This window comes from Ochotona princeps, chromosome 9 (genome assembly GCF_030435755.1).
Source record: "Ochotona princeps isolate mOchPri1 chromosome 9, mOchPri1.hap1, whole genome shotgun sequence".
NCBI lineage: Eukaryota > Metazoa > Chordata > Mammalia > Lagomorpha > Ochotonidae > Ochotona > Ochotona princeps.
Window position 1 is genome coordinate 74,358,215 of NC_080840.1, and position 15,530 is coordinate 74,373,744.

The window sequence follows — 15,530 nt, forward strand, 5'->3', positions numbered from 1 at the left end:
ATCCTGGCTCCTAAACAGAAGATTTCAGTAAACATTGTCAGGATGTGGTGCTGCAACTTCCTCCCCCTCAGTGACCTCATCAAGTTGTTATCTCTTCCCTTTCTTCGCATCCTATGGAATCCTCCAAATTTACTACATGACATTGAAAAATGGAAGCTATCACAACTTGCTGGTTCTAAGCACAAAAAGATAAAATTTAAAACTGGAGTTCGCTCACCCAATCTAATTCCCCAAAGAAATTGGAAAGAAAAGATTTGGGCTATTTATATATTTCTTGGCTATTCAACATGTCGAGGTTAGATGGAAATCAGCTACCACCACCACAACAAAGAAATCTTTTTCTTTCAATAACAGTACTATCAGTATTATTTTTGGAGAGTTTCATTGCAAATGGCATTACATTCGTACGCTTTTTTTATTCAGTGATTATGGTGAAAGTGCAGGTGGGGCCAGATATGTGCAGGTGGGGCCAGATGCATGGATACTTTAGAATAAATTTGCTGAGTACATGTTTTCGAGCAGCGTTGCTTTCTCACAGTTCGATATTATGTTAAAGGCTCCTGATTTCCCTGGCTAGAACGGCTTGAGAGATGATCAGCTGTGACTAGCGAGGAAAGAATGCCAAGTTTCCAGTGTGTGCACGCACATTTCTTTTGCTCATAATTAATAGCCCCTGTGCTTGCTAAGTTTTTGGAAAGCAGCTCTAAGCCTTCCCAGGTAATGCCTTCTGACAACGTTTTAAAGATCAGTTATGTCATATGGCTGCCTTTTAGAAAAAAAGTCATAATGCATAGCTGGGCCATATGGCATCTCCGAAGAATCATCCGGATTGGACAGACGTTCGTTGGATAAGGTCCCACAGCACTTGGAAAAGAATGTAGTCCTGTTGCCAAAATGTAGCCTTTGTTAATCTCCTAACTATTATTGTGCAGAAACCAATTCATCTGTATTAATTATAAACAAATTTTAATTACTTCAGTAAAAGCCCATTATACCAATATCTGATGCCAAACAAGCTGTATTAACTCTTTGTAAGTCTCAAAAGCAAACACGAGGTGTTGGAATGTAGGTGTTTTATAGAAAGCAGGAATTTCTCTAGCTGAGTGTAAAAATGCGGTTCTGACATTTCATTTCCCAGTGTCTTTAAGGGATCCCACGATGCATTCGTTTTTCTCAGATGAGACTGAAAGGCAGTTGATGTGTGTGAGTTGCTAATGGGAGAGTATTCCTGAAATCTGAGTGGTTAGATGAATTTTGCATTCTTTTGCTTAAGATTTGTAAAGTTTAAAACACGCAGTCTGCATCATAAAGCTATGATGTGAAGTAACAAACACCTGATCTTAAACAATGTAGCCTGATTCAGCTAACATATTCATCAGCCATTCATCTTTGATGGAGTTCTGAACAATGTAAGGGCAAATGTATTTTGTGCATCAAAGTTGTCACATGCTTTAAAAAAAACATAGAAAACCAAATAATTCCCGTGCTTTCTGGGTGCAGCGTAGCTAAGAGCCCTGGCTGGTCTTCCCCAGGCCGGAACGATCTGGCTGGCAGATGACACATGCTGGTTACTGTGTGCGCAGCCGTCAGGGTTGGACACGATCCAGCTCGAGGACTCATCTGTGCACAGCAGCCTTGGAATCGTCTTGGAATTCAGTTGCATTAATGTGTCGTTTTATTTTATTAGGCCAACCATCAAAAGTTTCTAGGCCTCCTGGAAATCATTGCTTTTGGTATTCATATCACTCCTCGGACCTAAAAAGTTAAACAGTTTTAAACAAATAGAACCACATCCTGGCTTCTTTTTCCACCAGACTTTGAAGTTTCTGATGTAAACTTTACATTATTTCCCCCTCGTTTTATCAAACACAATAATTTATTTTTGTAATCATAATGGATAAACTCTAAAAAGCACTCTCTCTTCTGTGAATTTTCATTGGCAAATAGCTGCAAACCATGTCACAAATAGATTAAGTGTGTAGACATCCTAGGGCTGTGGGAATGGATGAACTTTTAAAAGAAATCAATTATCTCAAGATTTGGATATATTATATTTACAAATTAAACATGTTACATAATTGAAATTTTGTGCAGTTTTTTTTTCTCTCTCTCTCTACTCAAAAAGCCATTATAACCAGTTGTCTTATCCCTAGGAAAGCGCCACCAAAGTTTTTGAGGCTATTCCTCTCATTTCATAGATGAGAAAACTCAGGCACAAAGTTTAAAGGCTCGTTCAAGTTCACAAAAAAAGGATGGAAATTCAGGACCGCCTTTCTTATCTACCCATTCAGTATTGTTCTCATCGCATGACACTTTTCATTTCAGTTATTATTGATCAAGGGAGAATAGATTTGCCTTTGGCAATAAAAACAAAGTGAAATGATAACCCTAAGCTGTACAGCCTCTATACATGTAAATCAATTTCATGGTTCTCTCAGCCACTTATAGGGATTGATTTGGCTCATCTGGCCTATGTTAAGTGTTAACACACCTGACAACGTAGTAGCTCCCTGGAGATGATCAGAACTTGCTAGAGGAGGAAGGTGAAATATTTATCCTAGGGCCCAGAATTTTCTTGCAAGCTTCTCATTAAGTTGGAGTTACATTACTTCTGCCCATTTTTGAGTCCTTAAAAGGTAATTTCATGTTAAGATACATTCATATACATTATCAGCCTCATTATTATCATAATTGCTACAATAGGAAATTCAGACGTAGGCGTTTGCCAAAGCCATTAAAATGAGACTTGGGATACCTGTGTACTATGCTGCAATGTCTGAATTCAAATCCCAGCTCTGTTCTTGAGTGCAGCTTCCCGTTAACGTTTAAGTAATGGTTCAAGAACTTGAACCCCTATTGCCCACGTGGGAGACCCAGAGAAGTTCCCAGCTCTGGGGTGTGGACTGACCCACTCCCAGCGGTTGAGAACATTTGGGAAATACATCAGGAGATAGAAGAGATTCTCTCACTCTCACTCTCCACACATGCGCACCGCTTCCTGCTTTTCTAATACATTAAAATAAACAACACTCAAAAAAGTAGGAAATTATTGCAATTCAGCAAGCAAAGGAAAAGTAGGTTCCAGAGGACCACGTGCTCAGCCTGAAGACTCTATTCCAGATCTTCACACCCAGCTGAATTCCAGCTAGGGCAGGATTTGCCAACTGAAGGTTTTTTCAGACTCCAGCGAATCACCAGGACAGCCTATATAATGGACTTTGTTTCACTGAAAGCAAGTGTCCCACTAAACCTCCCCCTTGCATCAGACTGTCAAAAATCAGAGCTGCTTGTAGAATTTCTTTTTTAATTATGAAAACACATTTCTAAACAGTATCCTTCAGCCAAGTTTCAAATGGATTCATCAATGTCATATTTTTTTAAGATTTATTTCTTTTCATTAGAAAGATATACAGAGGAGGAGATATACAGATATACAGAGAGGAGACAGAGAGAAACATCTTCTGCCCATTGACTCGCCCCCTCAAGCAGCCAAATTGACCAGGGCTGAGCCAATCTGAAGACAGGAACCCAGAGCCTCTTGCGGGTCTCCCACATGGATGTGTGTTCCCAAGGTCCCAGGCCACAAGCAGGGAACTGGACGGGAAGTGGGATTGTGGGGACATGAACTGGGGGCCATATGGGATCCCAGTGCAAGGCAAGGCAAGGACTTCAGCCACTAGGCAACCATGCCTGGCCCAAAAGTCATATTTCCTAATTTTTACAATGCATCTAATTAAAAACTGAGATGACAAGAGTAAAATACTATTGTAGTCCAAATAGCAGAACAAAATTATATTAATATTTAATAACACATTGCCCATGAGTTTCTGTACTTAACATGGTTGATCAACTTAGCCAACGTCTCACAAGTTGTCTCTGTAAAGGCTCACCTTCCTTTCCAAGCTCAGAGACAGATTTTAATCTGTTTTGATAAATAGAATGTTGGAAACAGTGACTTGGTGCCAGCATTTAAAGGAAATATGAACAAAAGTGAGGATGAAGTGAGAATGAAATATACAGCATGTGGGCAGAGGGAAGGAGCAATGAGGAGAGAGAGTAGAGCTTAGAGCACGAGACGAATAATATCCACAGGAATTCCTCGTTTAATCATGACTTGCTTTATTGTACGTCGCAGTTAACAGGTGGTTTTGTACAAACTGAACGTTTGCGGATCCCTTTCCTTCGTGAATCTATTGATGTCATTTTTCCAACAACTTGGATCACCTCTTGACATTTTCTTACCAGTTTTTTAAAACTGAAGTACGTACATTCATTTTCCATTTTTTAAAAATTGACTGATTTTTTTATTGGAAGTTCAGAGTTACAGAGAAAAGGAGAGACAGAGAAATAAAGATCTTCCATCTGCTAGTTCACTCCCAAAGTGGTCACTATGGCCAGAGCTGAACTGATCCAAAGCCAGAACCAGGAGCTTTTTCTGGGTCTCCCATGGGGGTGTATAGTCCCAAGGTTTTAGGCCATTCTCCGCTGCCTTTATGAGGCCACAGGCAAGGAGCTGGATGGGCAGTGGAGCAACTGGGATATGAACCTGCACCTATATGGGATCCAGGTGCATACAAGATGAGGACCTTAGCCACTAGGCTGTTGTACTGGGCCCTGTACGTTAGTTTTTACAGACATGATAATATTACACATTGAATAGATTAAAGTATGGTATAAGCACAAGTTTTTATGCACTGGCAACTCAAAAATTTGTCTGACACACTATTATTGCAATGTTTACTTTATTGCAGTGGACTAGAACCAAACTCACAGTATCTCCATGATGTGCTTACGTGTTTCTTTGAATCATTCTCCTTTTCTTTCTTCCTCCGGAAAGTGATACAGTAAAATGGCTGGAGTTGGATAGTTTATAGAGAGACTCATTTTGCTCAAAATCACTGTGCCTGAAAATTTGTAATCTATGGCACTGGTTTCTGGTCAGTGTGTCACTTGATGCGTCATAGGATGGCCAAGAATTGGAAAAGGATACAGCCATTTGTAGAATGCGTTAACGTGTGATGTAGCTTTGCTTTATAACAATCCACTCTCACAATGGCCAAACTGATTGTGAACCATACTAACATATTTAGGATTGGCACTCTCCATGACGTATATAATATATCTTCCTGTAGGTCCCCACCTCTTAAAGATCAACCATCTTTCAATGTCATTTCACCTTTGGCGAACACATTCAAGCCAAATGCAAATCATACCACTTTCCTACATGAATCTGAGATAGAATCCAATGTATGAGGCATTCTGACTCCAAGAACCCAAGAGGATATAAGATGAGCCATATGCCCTCCAGGAAATGATAGAAAAATATAGTCAAGTGTACATCATAGTGTTGTGGAGTTAAATGACTTACTTTTCATTTGTCAGGATTACATCAGTCTCAGGCTATAAGAGGTAAATGAAGAGCATTAGATTTGTGGGGAAGATGTCTCTGAAAGTACCATCACAAGTCTCCTTGTTACAATCTCCTACGTTCGAATGCTTTGCTCTGTGAGGAGCAGACATGGAGTATATGTCAACTGTGTCACTTTTGACATTTGGAGTCAGATGACCGCTACGGATATCTGTCCTGTCCACTGTAGCATGTTTAGCAGCATCCCTAGCCACTAGATGCCAGTCACATGTCCCTACCCAACTGTTACAAATCAAAATACTTCTATTCTGCCGAATTACTTCCGAGAGGGCAAATACTTGATAACCACTGCCACGGACACACAGCTCAGAAGAGGGCTCCACCTGACAGCGTGAAATCTGACCACCACTTGCCATCTTGATGCCCCCTGTGGCTGATGACGCTTGCTCACTCCATCTTGCCTCATTGCGAAGAGTCCGTGGGTCATTATCCTCATGTTGCAAAACCGGCATGAACAGATAATGTACAATATTTTATAAATTACTGCTTTACCCAGCAGACCATACTGCCTTTCATAAAAGAGTCAGGTGCCTATGTGGGGAGGGTATAGAAGAAGAGGGGGAAACAGAAAAGGAGCTCAATTAAGGTACATCCTAGAGTAACCGTAAAATGGACCAAATGCTCAAAGAAAAAATCAGAAATGCAGTACAGGTATTGCAGAAGCAGCTAGGGACATCCAAAAGGTGAAGTGCACCAAGCTGACCGACTGCCTCTCCACTGGAAGGTGCACAGAGCACACATAAGAGCAAAGATAAAAGCAGGCACTCAAGTCACAGATCTCACTCAGCAACATCCCTCCCATGCTACAGCGAAGGGGCTCATTTAGTCAACTGACATCTGACTCGTGTGGAAAACAGTCAACAGAGAAATGTTATTTACGCCTTAACAATAAATTCAGACTCATTTCATGTCCTCTACACATTACCCCATCCCCCCACCACCACATCCCGCCTCTTGAGTTTGTCCCACATGGTGTCTTACAATTGGGCCTCGGAAAGTGGAGAGTTACAGCCAAAAGCAGCAAGAAAATGCCATGAAACTGGCAGTGTTCATTGTGGAAAGAGCCAGAGCATCTGCTTGTGAGCAGGGCTATGAAACAGAACCACAGGGGGAAGAAAGGCTATTAGGCCACCAGAAGCCAAGGGGGAAAAGCCACAGGAAGTCAGATTAAAAGTCTGAAAAGACTTGGAACTCTGTGCAAAGGATCAGTGGAAAGAGGTAGTAAAGCCAGCGTTGGCATATGGAACCACTTGAGGGGGGCCTATAGTCAACCCAATAAAATCCTACACAGAGTCTAATGTAAGAATGGCTGAAATGGGTAGAACAGGAGCCCTATGACACCAACCCAGAAACTATGACAAGATGAACAGAGAGCTCAGAATCAGGTGACAGCCTAAAGTGACATGAAGGCCAGCTTCTCTAAGACACAGAGCTTTCTCTTCACGCCAAACCATTTTCTGAAATCTTTTATAGATCTTTCAAGAGATTTTTCAGGATACACACTGCCTCTGCTTCCTCTAGATTATCTTCCTCTTTGTACTCAACATCCTCTTGGCCTCCACAAGAAGGTGATTGCAATGTACCAGCACACTAATCTTTAAAGCAACTTCACCTTGTTTTATCTTAGTCACAGGTCTCTTTGTATAGAAAATAGAGTAAAGCTTCCCAGTTCTAGCAAATGTAAAAGAAATGGGGTAGGGTGAATTTTGCTTTTTTTTTTTTTTCTTTTCTTTTCTTGACCTAATATTAGAATCAAGTCTTACCAGTATTTTCAAAATCTTAGTTTAGGGTGACCCTAACTTGTTCCAGCCAATTATTTCCTAGATTCACATTATCCTTTTGTGCTTTCTGGTTGGTCTGGGAGCCTTCTTATTTCTAAGATGCATGCTATGGAGTGTAAATGATATTGCAAACCAGTACTCTGGACTTCTCAAAGGCAACTTATATGCAGGAGGGTTGGTTGTCCCATGTTCCAGTTGTACAAACCATGGATCATTGGCAATGGGACAAACATGGTTGAGAATAATGAGTGGCTTCCTGGAAAAGTTAAGGTAGTTTCTGTTTCATGCGAAATACTCCAACTGTGCTTGAGCTGAATAGAAGATTGCTTCTTTTTCCCCATTATAATGCATGTTTTATTGCTGTCTTCCAGTAGAAAAGGCTTGACTGAGGCTGTATTCAACTACTATTTTTCTAAATGTTTCCTTTTTATTTTTATCTGAACTGCAGAGTTACAGAGAGGAGAGACGGAGAGAGATAGTCAATTCACTGGTTCACTCTCCAAATGGCCATAAATGCCTGGGCTGAGCTGAGCTGAAACCAGGAGCCAGCAGCTTCTTCCCAGGACTTGGCTCATCCTCTGCTGCTCCCCCAGGCCATAAGCAGAAAGACAGACCAGAAGAGGAACAGGCAGGACACAAACGTGTGTCCACACGAGCTATCTATACTGGCCCCTCAGCTACTATTTTTAAGTGGACATATTTTAACTGTATTAACCTCTCAATGTGTATAATAATGCACAGAAGCAAATATGATTATTTTTGGAACTGTTTTGGCTACCCAGAGCATATATCTCATTATTTGGTCAAAAGAATTCTGACTTCCTTTGCTGTCTAGCTGTTTCCCACTGGCCATAGCCTCAAAGTGGATGCATGGCCTGATCAAAAATCTCTGCCTTAGCCTTGGTCAGGAGACAGACAAGCAATCCAGGCTAGACCTGCTCATTGTTCAATGCTCCACTATGAATGAAATCACGGGAACTGATTGAACATTGAAGCCACAGATACCCATTCCCTGCTCCTCCAGTGTTGACTCAACACGAGCCATTTTATAGAGAGGTGTTCTGCAGCCCTCTTTTCAACTCTTGGGTACATATAATTATCCAGCTATAAGTAAACTTCTCAGGATGAATCCAGGATCCAAACTCAATATAGCTCTTCAATATGCTATATTGGTTTTATTTCTATAACACAGTAGAAATGTTGGTCAAAAATATTCAGCGTATTTCCAACTAGTCTTGTTACAAGTTGTAATAGATTATTTCAGAAGGCTTGAATCTTCATGTTTCAACAACTTGATCACTCTCTTAATAGCTACAATTGCCTATTTATGGTTTGTGAATTAGAAATTGGATGAAAAAAATTCTTAGGCTACAAGCCAAATTTTACTGATAAAATAAGAACTTAGAAGCAATAAGTACTAATTTAAGCGAATCTAAGAACAGTATGTTATTCTACAATTCAGCAGAGAGGGAAAAACACGCTCAATTTCTCCACTAATGCTTAAGGGTGGAAAAATAAGGGGAAAAATATTCTTAATGCTGGCCTAGGATATTCTGAATCTTCAACATGAGGTTGATTTGTGATTGATACGCATTTGATTATGGATACACCGTTTGCTCACTTGGAATCAATTCATACACAAGCTAGTCCATTTGTTTTTTAATGTTAAGACATTCATCAAAGCAAGTAACAAAAAAAGGATTATTTTTTTTTTATTTCACACGCTGAGAAGTTTCCAGTTCTAAATAATACAAAGCTCACATTGCCTAATTCAAGCTGTTTTAGTCTTAGCTTGTCTTTTGCCATGAACAACAAAACCTAAAATGAAGGGCAAAGTCTCAACTATACTAGCATTTGAATGACAAAATGTGTTTGAAGCTTGTTATTTCTGCTCAGCATTTCATTTGACAATTTATTCAGGAAATATTTGTGTTTCCTCCCTACAAATCAACACCCAATATTTGTTGCCTCAGGATGCAAATTCCACTAAGAGTCAAGATTGTTAACAATTGTTGCTGTGTGCAGTGTTGTTGCATAATTTTTCTTTATTACCTCCTAAGAAACAATCTGTGTCACCATATGTAGGTAATTTAAGGATGATATGTTTACTACTGACAAAATTAATAAAGTGTATATTTTCCCATATATTATTAGATTTGAGCTTGATAATAGCTATGAGGAATGGAAAATTTGTATAAAAGTGTCTACATTTTATATGTGAAAATCTAATACTTGAAAATGAAATGTCTCAGGCCCGGTGCCATAGTGTAATGCTTAAGGTCCTCGCCTTGACCGTGCCGAGATCCCATATGGGTGCCAGTTCTAATCCCGACAACTCCACTTCCCATCCAGCTCCCTGCTTGTGGCCTGGGAAAGCAGTCCAGGATGGCCCAAAGCCTAGGGACCCTGAACCTGTATAGCAGACCCAGAAAGAAGTTCCAGAACATGACCCCAAAGTTCTTTCACTTATATTATGAATTGGCAAATGTTTCCTGTAAAGGGTTAAATAATAATTTTTTTTAAGATTTATTTATTTTCATTACAAAGTCAGATATACAGAGAAGAGGAGAGACAAGAGAGGAAGATCTTCCGTCCAATGATTCACTCCCCAAGTGAGCGCAACGGCCGGTGCTGTGCCAATCCAGAGTCAGGATCCAGGAATTTCCTCCAGGTCTCCCACACAGGTGCAGAATCCCAAGTCCTTGGACCGTCCTCTGCTCCTTTCCCAGGCCACAAGCAGGGAGCTGGATGGGAAGCAGAGCGGCCGGGACCAGAACCGGCGCCCACATTGGATCCTGGTGCGCTCAAGGCGAGGACTTTAGCCGCTAGGCCACGCCGCCAGGCCCTCAAATAATAAATATTTTGGACTTGAGGCCAATGCGTCTTTCTTTTTTAAATTATTTCATTTTCATTTTAATATTTTACTTAGTTGAGAGGGATGCATGCTTCAGTGGGTCTCCAATTAGGGTAGGCAAGGTTGAGGTAGAGAGAAGGGTGAGTGGGACAAATGTTTCAGGTTACTATTCTCCTATATCCATTGTGTGGGGAGTAGGAGGACATACCTTGCTGTCAAACTACATCAGCGCCCATAGATGACATTTCAGAGACCCTGAGGCAGGGAAGAGTGTTTAGAGAGTATTCCTTATATGGCATTATAGTTCTGAGATGCTGTTGGCTTCATGGCACCAGGATCAAGAAAATCTTTTGAAGTCTATTGGCTGAACAAGACATCTTTAGTGTATCGACAGGCAGGAACACGTTGTAAAATTTGGCCAGGAGGGTGATCCAACCTGGCACAATGCACTAGACCTCTTCTGCTAGCCTAGATGAGCTAGCTGTCCTGTCTGAATCTGAACATGCTGTCCACTACACAGTCACCAGCAACTAAGGAGATCTGGTCCTCTTGGTGGCTCGGGTGACAGCAGCCCTCCACAGTGGTGGCGACCCGCTTGCGGAGAGTACCTGAGCCAGGTGGGATCCAATGTCGAGGACTCCGCCCATGGGCACCGTTGCCACACGGTGAGAGAGTCCTGGTTGCTGGGAGGCCTGAGAGAGAGATTTCTCCCCCCTTGGTGAGTACATCATGAGGAAATCCTGGGACTGGATTAAGGCCTCTAGCCCCGTTCTGCAACCACCACCTTGTGGCAGCAGGAAACTAGGGGGTGGGAGTTCGAACTTTGAGGCTCAGGTGACAGCAGCCCTCTACAGCGGTGGCAACCCACTTGCAGAGAGTACCCAGGCCAGGTTGGACCCAATGCCGGGGACTCGGCCCACGGACACCGTCACCACACGGTGAGAGTCCGGGGCTTTGGGCTCTGCCTGCTGGCCGCCCAGCGGCAATCTCTAGGGTTTTTAGGGTATGTAATTGCTGCCTAGGTACTCCGGGGATAAAACTAGTGTGAGTGTAGGTGAGGGATGAATTCTGGATGATTCTTAGCGATGGAGTCACGGAAATTGCTTGCAAGCATGGGGACTGAGATCTGAGAGTTTGGAGCAGAGAGTTCATAAGCTCTATTTGGGCCAGACTAATTCACCAGTCCACATTGGAATCCTGAGATGGGCTGTTAGCGTAGAGCATCATTGATTGCCATGCACCAGTCCACATGAAAGCTATGGCTGGGGGCCTATCTGGCAGGGTTAGGTTCCAGAACCTGACTGAGTGGCAGAACAGGGAATGAGTCACACTTGGCAGGATCAGGACACTAACCAACATGCAAAAGAACCAGATCCAGGGGTAGATTCTGTGGGGGAAGTGTGGGCCCAACCCTGTGGAAATACAAGTCCCACTAGTTAGTTCAAGTGTTGAGGTGGTGATGGGCTGAGCTAGGTGTGACAATGGAACCTGCCATCATTTATAGATAAAGGAACCAACAACAGTCTGGGCAGGTCAGGGCAGCAGCACCCAAATGTGCATCCTAAAACAGAATGTGAAGTGGGCCAAGCTTTAACTGGAAGGGGTGAACCGGGCAGGGCCAAGCACACCTCAACTCACAAGAAAGAACAGAAATCAGGATGAAGCACATGTCAACCTAGGCTCTTACAACAACTGGTCTGCATAAGCCAGCGATATACTAGGCTCCAGCATCTAGGACAAAGGCCAAGACAGGTGAGGGGCTATGCCAAGCTGGGTCAGAGCAACCACTGGCATACATGCAATCTATGGTTGGGAACAGGCCCAATAGGGGAGCTAAGAAGACACCCTTGCTGGGTTGGGGTTCCCACTGGTGAATGTGGGGGCCGGGGTGTTGGCTGTGTTCTGTTCTGAACGTGGCTGCAGTCTCCCTTGGCACAAGTGTGGACTGGGGCTGTGAGCACTGGGCCTGGACTAGACTCTAGCACCATCTGGTGCTCTGTAGGACCAGGGTAGATGTAGGATGGGCTAGACTAGGTCTCTGTCCCTACTGAGCCATGTGTGAGCTGTGTCTGGGTATGGACGAGCCTTGGCTGGGCTGAAACTTCCAACAGTGAGAACCAGAATGGGTTGAAGGCCAGTCAGGAAAGGCCATTATTCCTACCAGGACAGGAGGTGGATTAAGTAGGGCTGCACAAGATCTGAAATTGGGAGAGGTGCTGATGGAGGAGCCTGGGCAACTCCACTGGCAGGACACAGTCCATGCAGGTGCGTGCAAGAACCACAATAAGGAGCAGGCCAGCCCAGGCCAGGGAAAGGTAGCCACTGCCATACAGTTGGCACAGGTTGGGGTCAGACCAGGCTGAACCAGTTCAAGTCACCCCTGACAAATCCAAGCACCAGAACAGAGTGTGGGACAGGCCAGGCATGGTCACAACACATACCAGTGCACATTACAGCTGAGATTAGGATGCTTACTGGGCTGGGCTAGGCTATAACCCTCAACAGCATCAGCCGGAATTGGGGGTGGGCCAGGCGAGGCCAGGAACAACACCCACTGGCAAAGGCGAAGGTGAGGTGGGCCATACCAGACTGGGTCGCAGTGTCCAACCAGCACACAAGAGAACCAGGGAGGGAAGGGGTAGAGCCGGCAGGGGGAATGTGGAGGGATCTATCACTGGAGAGCATGAGCTGGGATGGGGAAAGGTCAGACCAGGCAGGGCTAAAACACCTGTGGGCCTCATGTGAGCTAGATCAAGAAAAAGCCAGGCTGGACTGATTGTTCCTACTGGTGTAAGCATAAATTAGAGTGGGTGACGGTTGGTTGGCTTTGCCACAGCATCAACTGGCAGAGGCTGGCACTGGGGGCTAATTCTGTCAAATTAAATTGCAAAATAACCTGGAGAGTGCATAATCCAGGAGCAGAGGTGGCCTAGTACAAAAATAGTGGGCACCTCCCTCTTGGGTTACCACTCCCACTGGGGAGCATGAAAATCAGGATTGAGGCAGGGATGGCTAGATAGAACAGCACCCGCCAACATGTGTGTGGGCTGAATAATAGAGCAGGTTGAGTTGAAGTAGGTTTCAATGCCCATTGACATATGCGAGAGCTAAATGGGATGTGGGACAGACTGAATAAGTTTGTGGTACATATTGGCAAGCATGGGAACCAGGGTAGGGGGCAGGTCTGGTGAAGGTTATGGGGAGTCGCCCCACCTAGGCTGCAGCTCCCACTGGTTTGCGTGAGGGCCAAGTATGAAGTGGGCAGGATCGAGCTGGACTACAACACTGATCGGTTCGCGTGGAATACAGGGCTGGAAACAGAACGGACCCAGCAATTGCAACCACCAGCATATGCATAAACTAATTGGGGTAATATACTGTGCCAGACCTTACTCCGGCAAACACACACAGAATCAGGTCTGGGATCATCTCAGATGAAGTTTCTCTGGGGATCCCTCCAAATGAATTGTTGATCTTAGAACTGCAACCATGTGGGGACTATGTTAGATTATGAAGAGATTTCATTACCCTTGGAGTGGTGAGATTGGCAATTCAGAACTGTTGAACTGTCAAAACTGCATGAGCAGGACCCTCAGAGCATGCCCCAAATTGGGGACCTGGGATAGGAGGGAGGCTGGGTGGGGCTTTTCCCTTTATCTCTTCCCTTATCCTGAATACATTAAAAAAAATAATGTGAAAACAATAGTCTTACCCACTTTCCCATAAACCTTGACCCTTTGTGCCCTAATCAACTATGTAATGATTGCCAAAATAAAATAATTTATATATATATATATATATATATATATATATATATATATGCTTCTTACAAGAAGGGATTTTGAATTCTAAATACAAATAAAATAACTGTACATGTAAAAAAGAAGAGATATGATCCTGACACATGCATTCCAACATTGAACCACATATCTTGTGATCTCTGTGGCCAGTTTGAGTCCAATAATCTAGTTAGGCATTCCACCAAGAAATCTTGCCTGTGGTGACTCTATACTTGAGTTTTGTAGGCATCAGCCAGTCCAAGGTCAGCATTGCCCCACCACCTGCACCGGAGAGTACATATACCAGCGGATACAGCTGGTTGGTCAGTGTTTCCCTGTGCCCCTGTCCAACATCTCATGTGAACTGACGGGTACTACAACCCAGCTCAGCCCAGCCCATCACAGGCTCAGTCTTTATACACAAAAGTGCGTACTGTACCCTAGTCAGCCTCTAATAACAGCTTCTAATGCAGCCTCTAACAATCCCCACCATGCGTGTCCTCAGCCCCAGTTTTTGCATCCGCCAGTCTATGCTGCAGCACACCTAGTCCATCTCACATACCATCTAGTTCTCATGCACAGCCATGGGTGCTGCAGCTTAGCTCAACCCAACCTACCCCCAGACCTGATCCACACATATGCCAGTGGATACTGCTGCCTTGACCAGCCTGGCCTGCCCCCAGTCCTGGCTCTCATGCTCATCAGTGGAAACTTCGGCCTAGTGGGGAAGCCTCCACAATTTCTCTACCAGGCCCACTCCCAGCCATAGATCTTGTGCCTGCTAGGGACTATTGCAGTCCATCCAGACATGACTTGTACCCAATCACTGCACTGGTCAGTAGGGGCTGAAGCCTAAGCTGGCTGGCCCACACCCATTCTGGCTCTGGCGCATGCTAGAGCATGAAGCAGCCTACTCATCCCTAGACTGTCCTGCCCCCACTTCCACCTCCCATGCTCACAAGTGGAAGCAGTAACCCAGCAAGAGAATCCCCAAACTTCCCCTAGCAGGCTTGCTTCTAGCTTCCCAGTCCTGGATCTTGCATGTGCCATGGGTGCTGCAGCCCAATCTGAACTGTTGCATTCCCAGTCACAGCATCCACCAGTAGGTGCTGCATCCTGGCTCAGCTTGACCCACCCCAGTCTCAGCTCTCACCAGCAGATATAGCAGGCTAATCCACCCCCGTCTCAGCTCTCACCAGCAGATATAGCAGGCTAATCCACCCCTGTCTCAGCTCTCACCAGCAGATATAGCAGGCTAATAGCAGATGTCGTTTGCTCTCATTTCTACAATCCCTTGAATGACTAGGCACAACAGCAGTTTCAGGAAGCAGAGAAAGTAATAAAGCACCTCATTTGAGGAAGATGCTCACTAAGTTTTTCTGAGCAAGCACCAATGTAATGGGATAGGAAGAAAATTTTCATTTTCCAGTGGTCCTTAAAAATGTGAGTATCACCAATACCTATAGGCTCTTGTCCCAAAAAAAGACACACTTAAATACAACCACCTTGAATACTATACACAAATCTCTTGAGATTATGACTTTTAAGTCTATCCAAAAATATACTAGATGGTAAAAAGCCTTGCTTGAAGCTTTTCAAGCTAAGCACTTAATTTTTTTGTTTTGTTTTTCTTATTCTTGTGATTCATTTAGGATTTTACTCTAGTGAGTTTTGGGAGATAACATAAA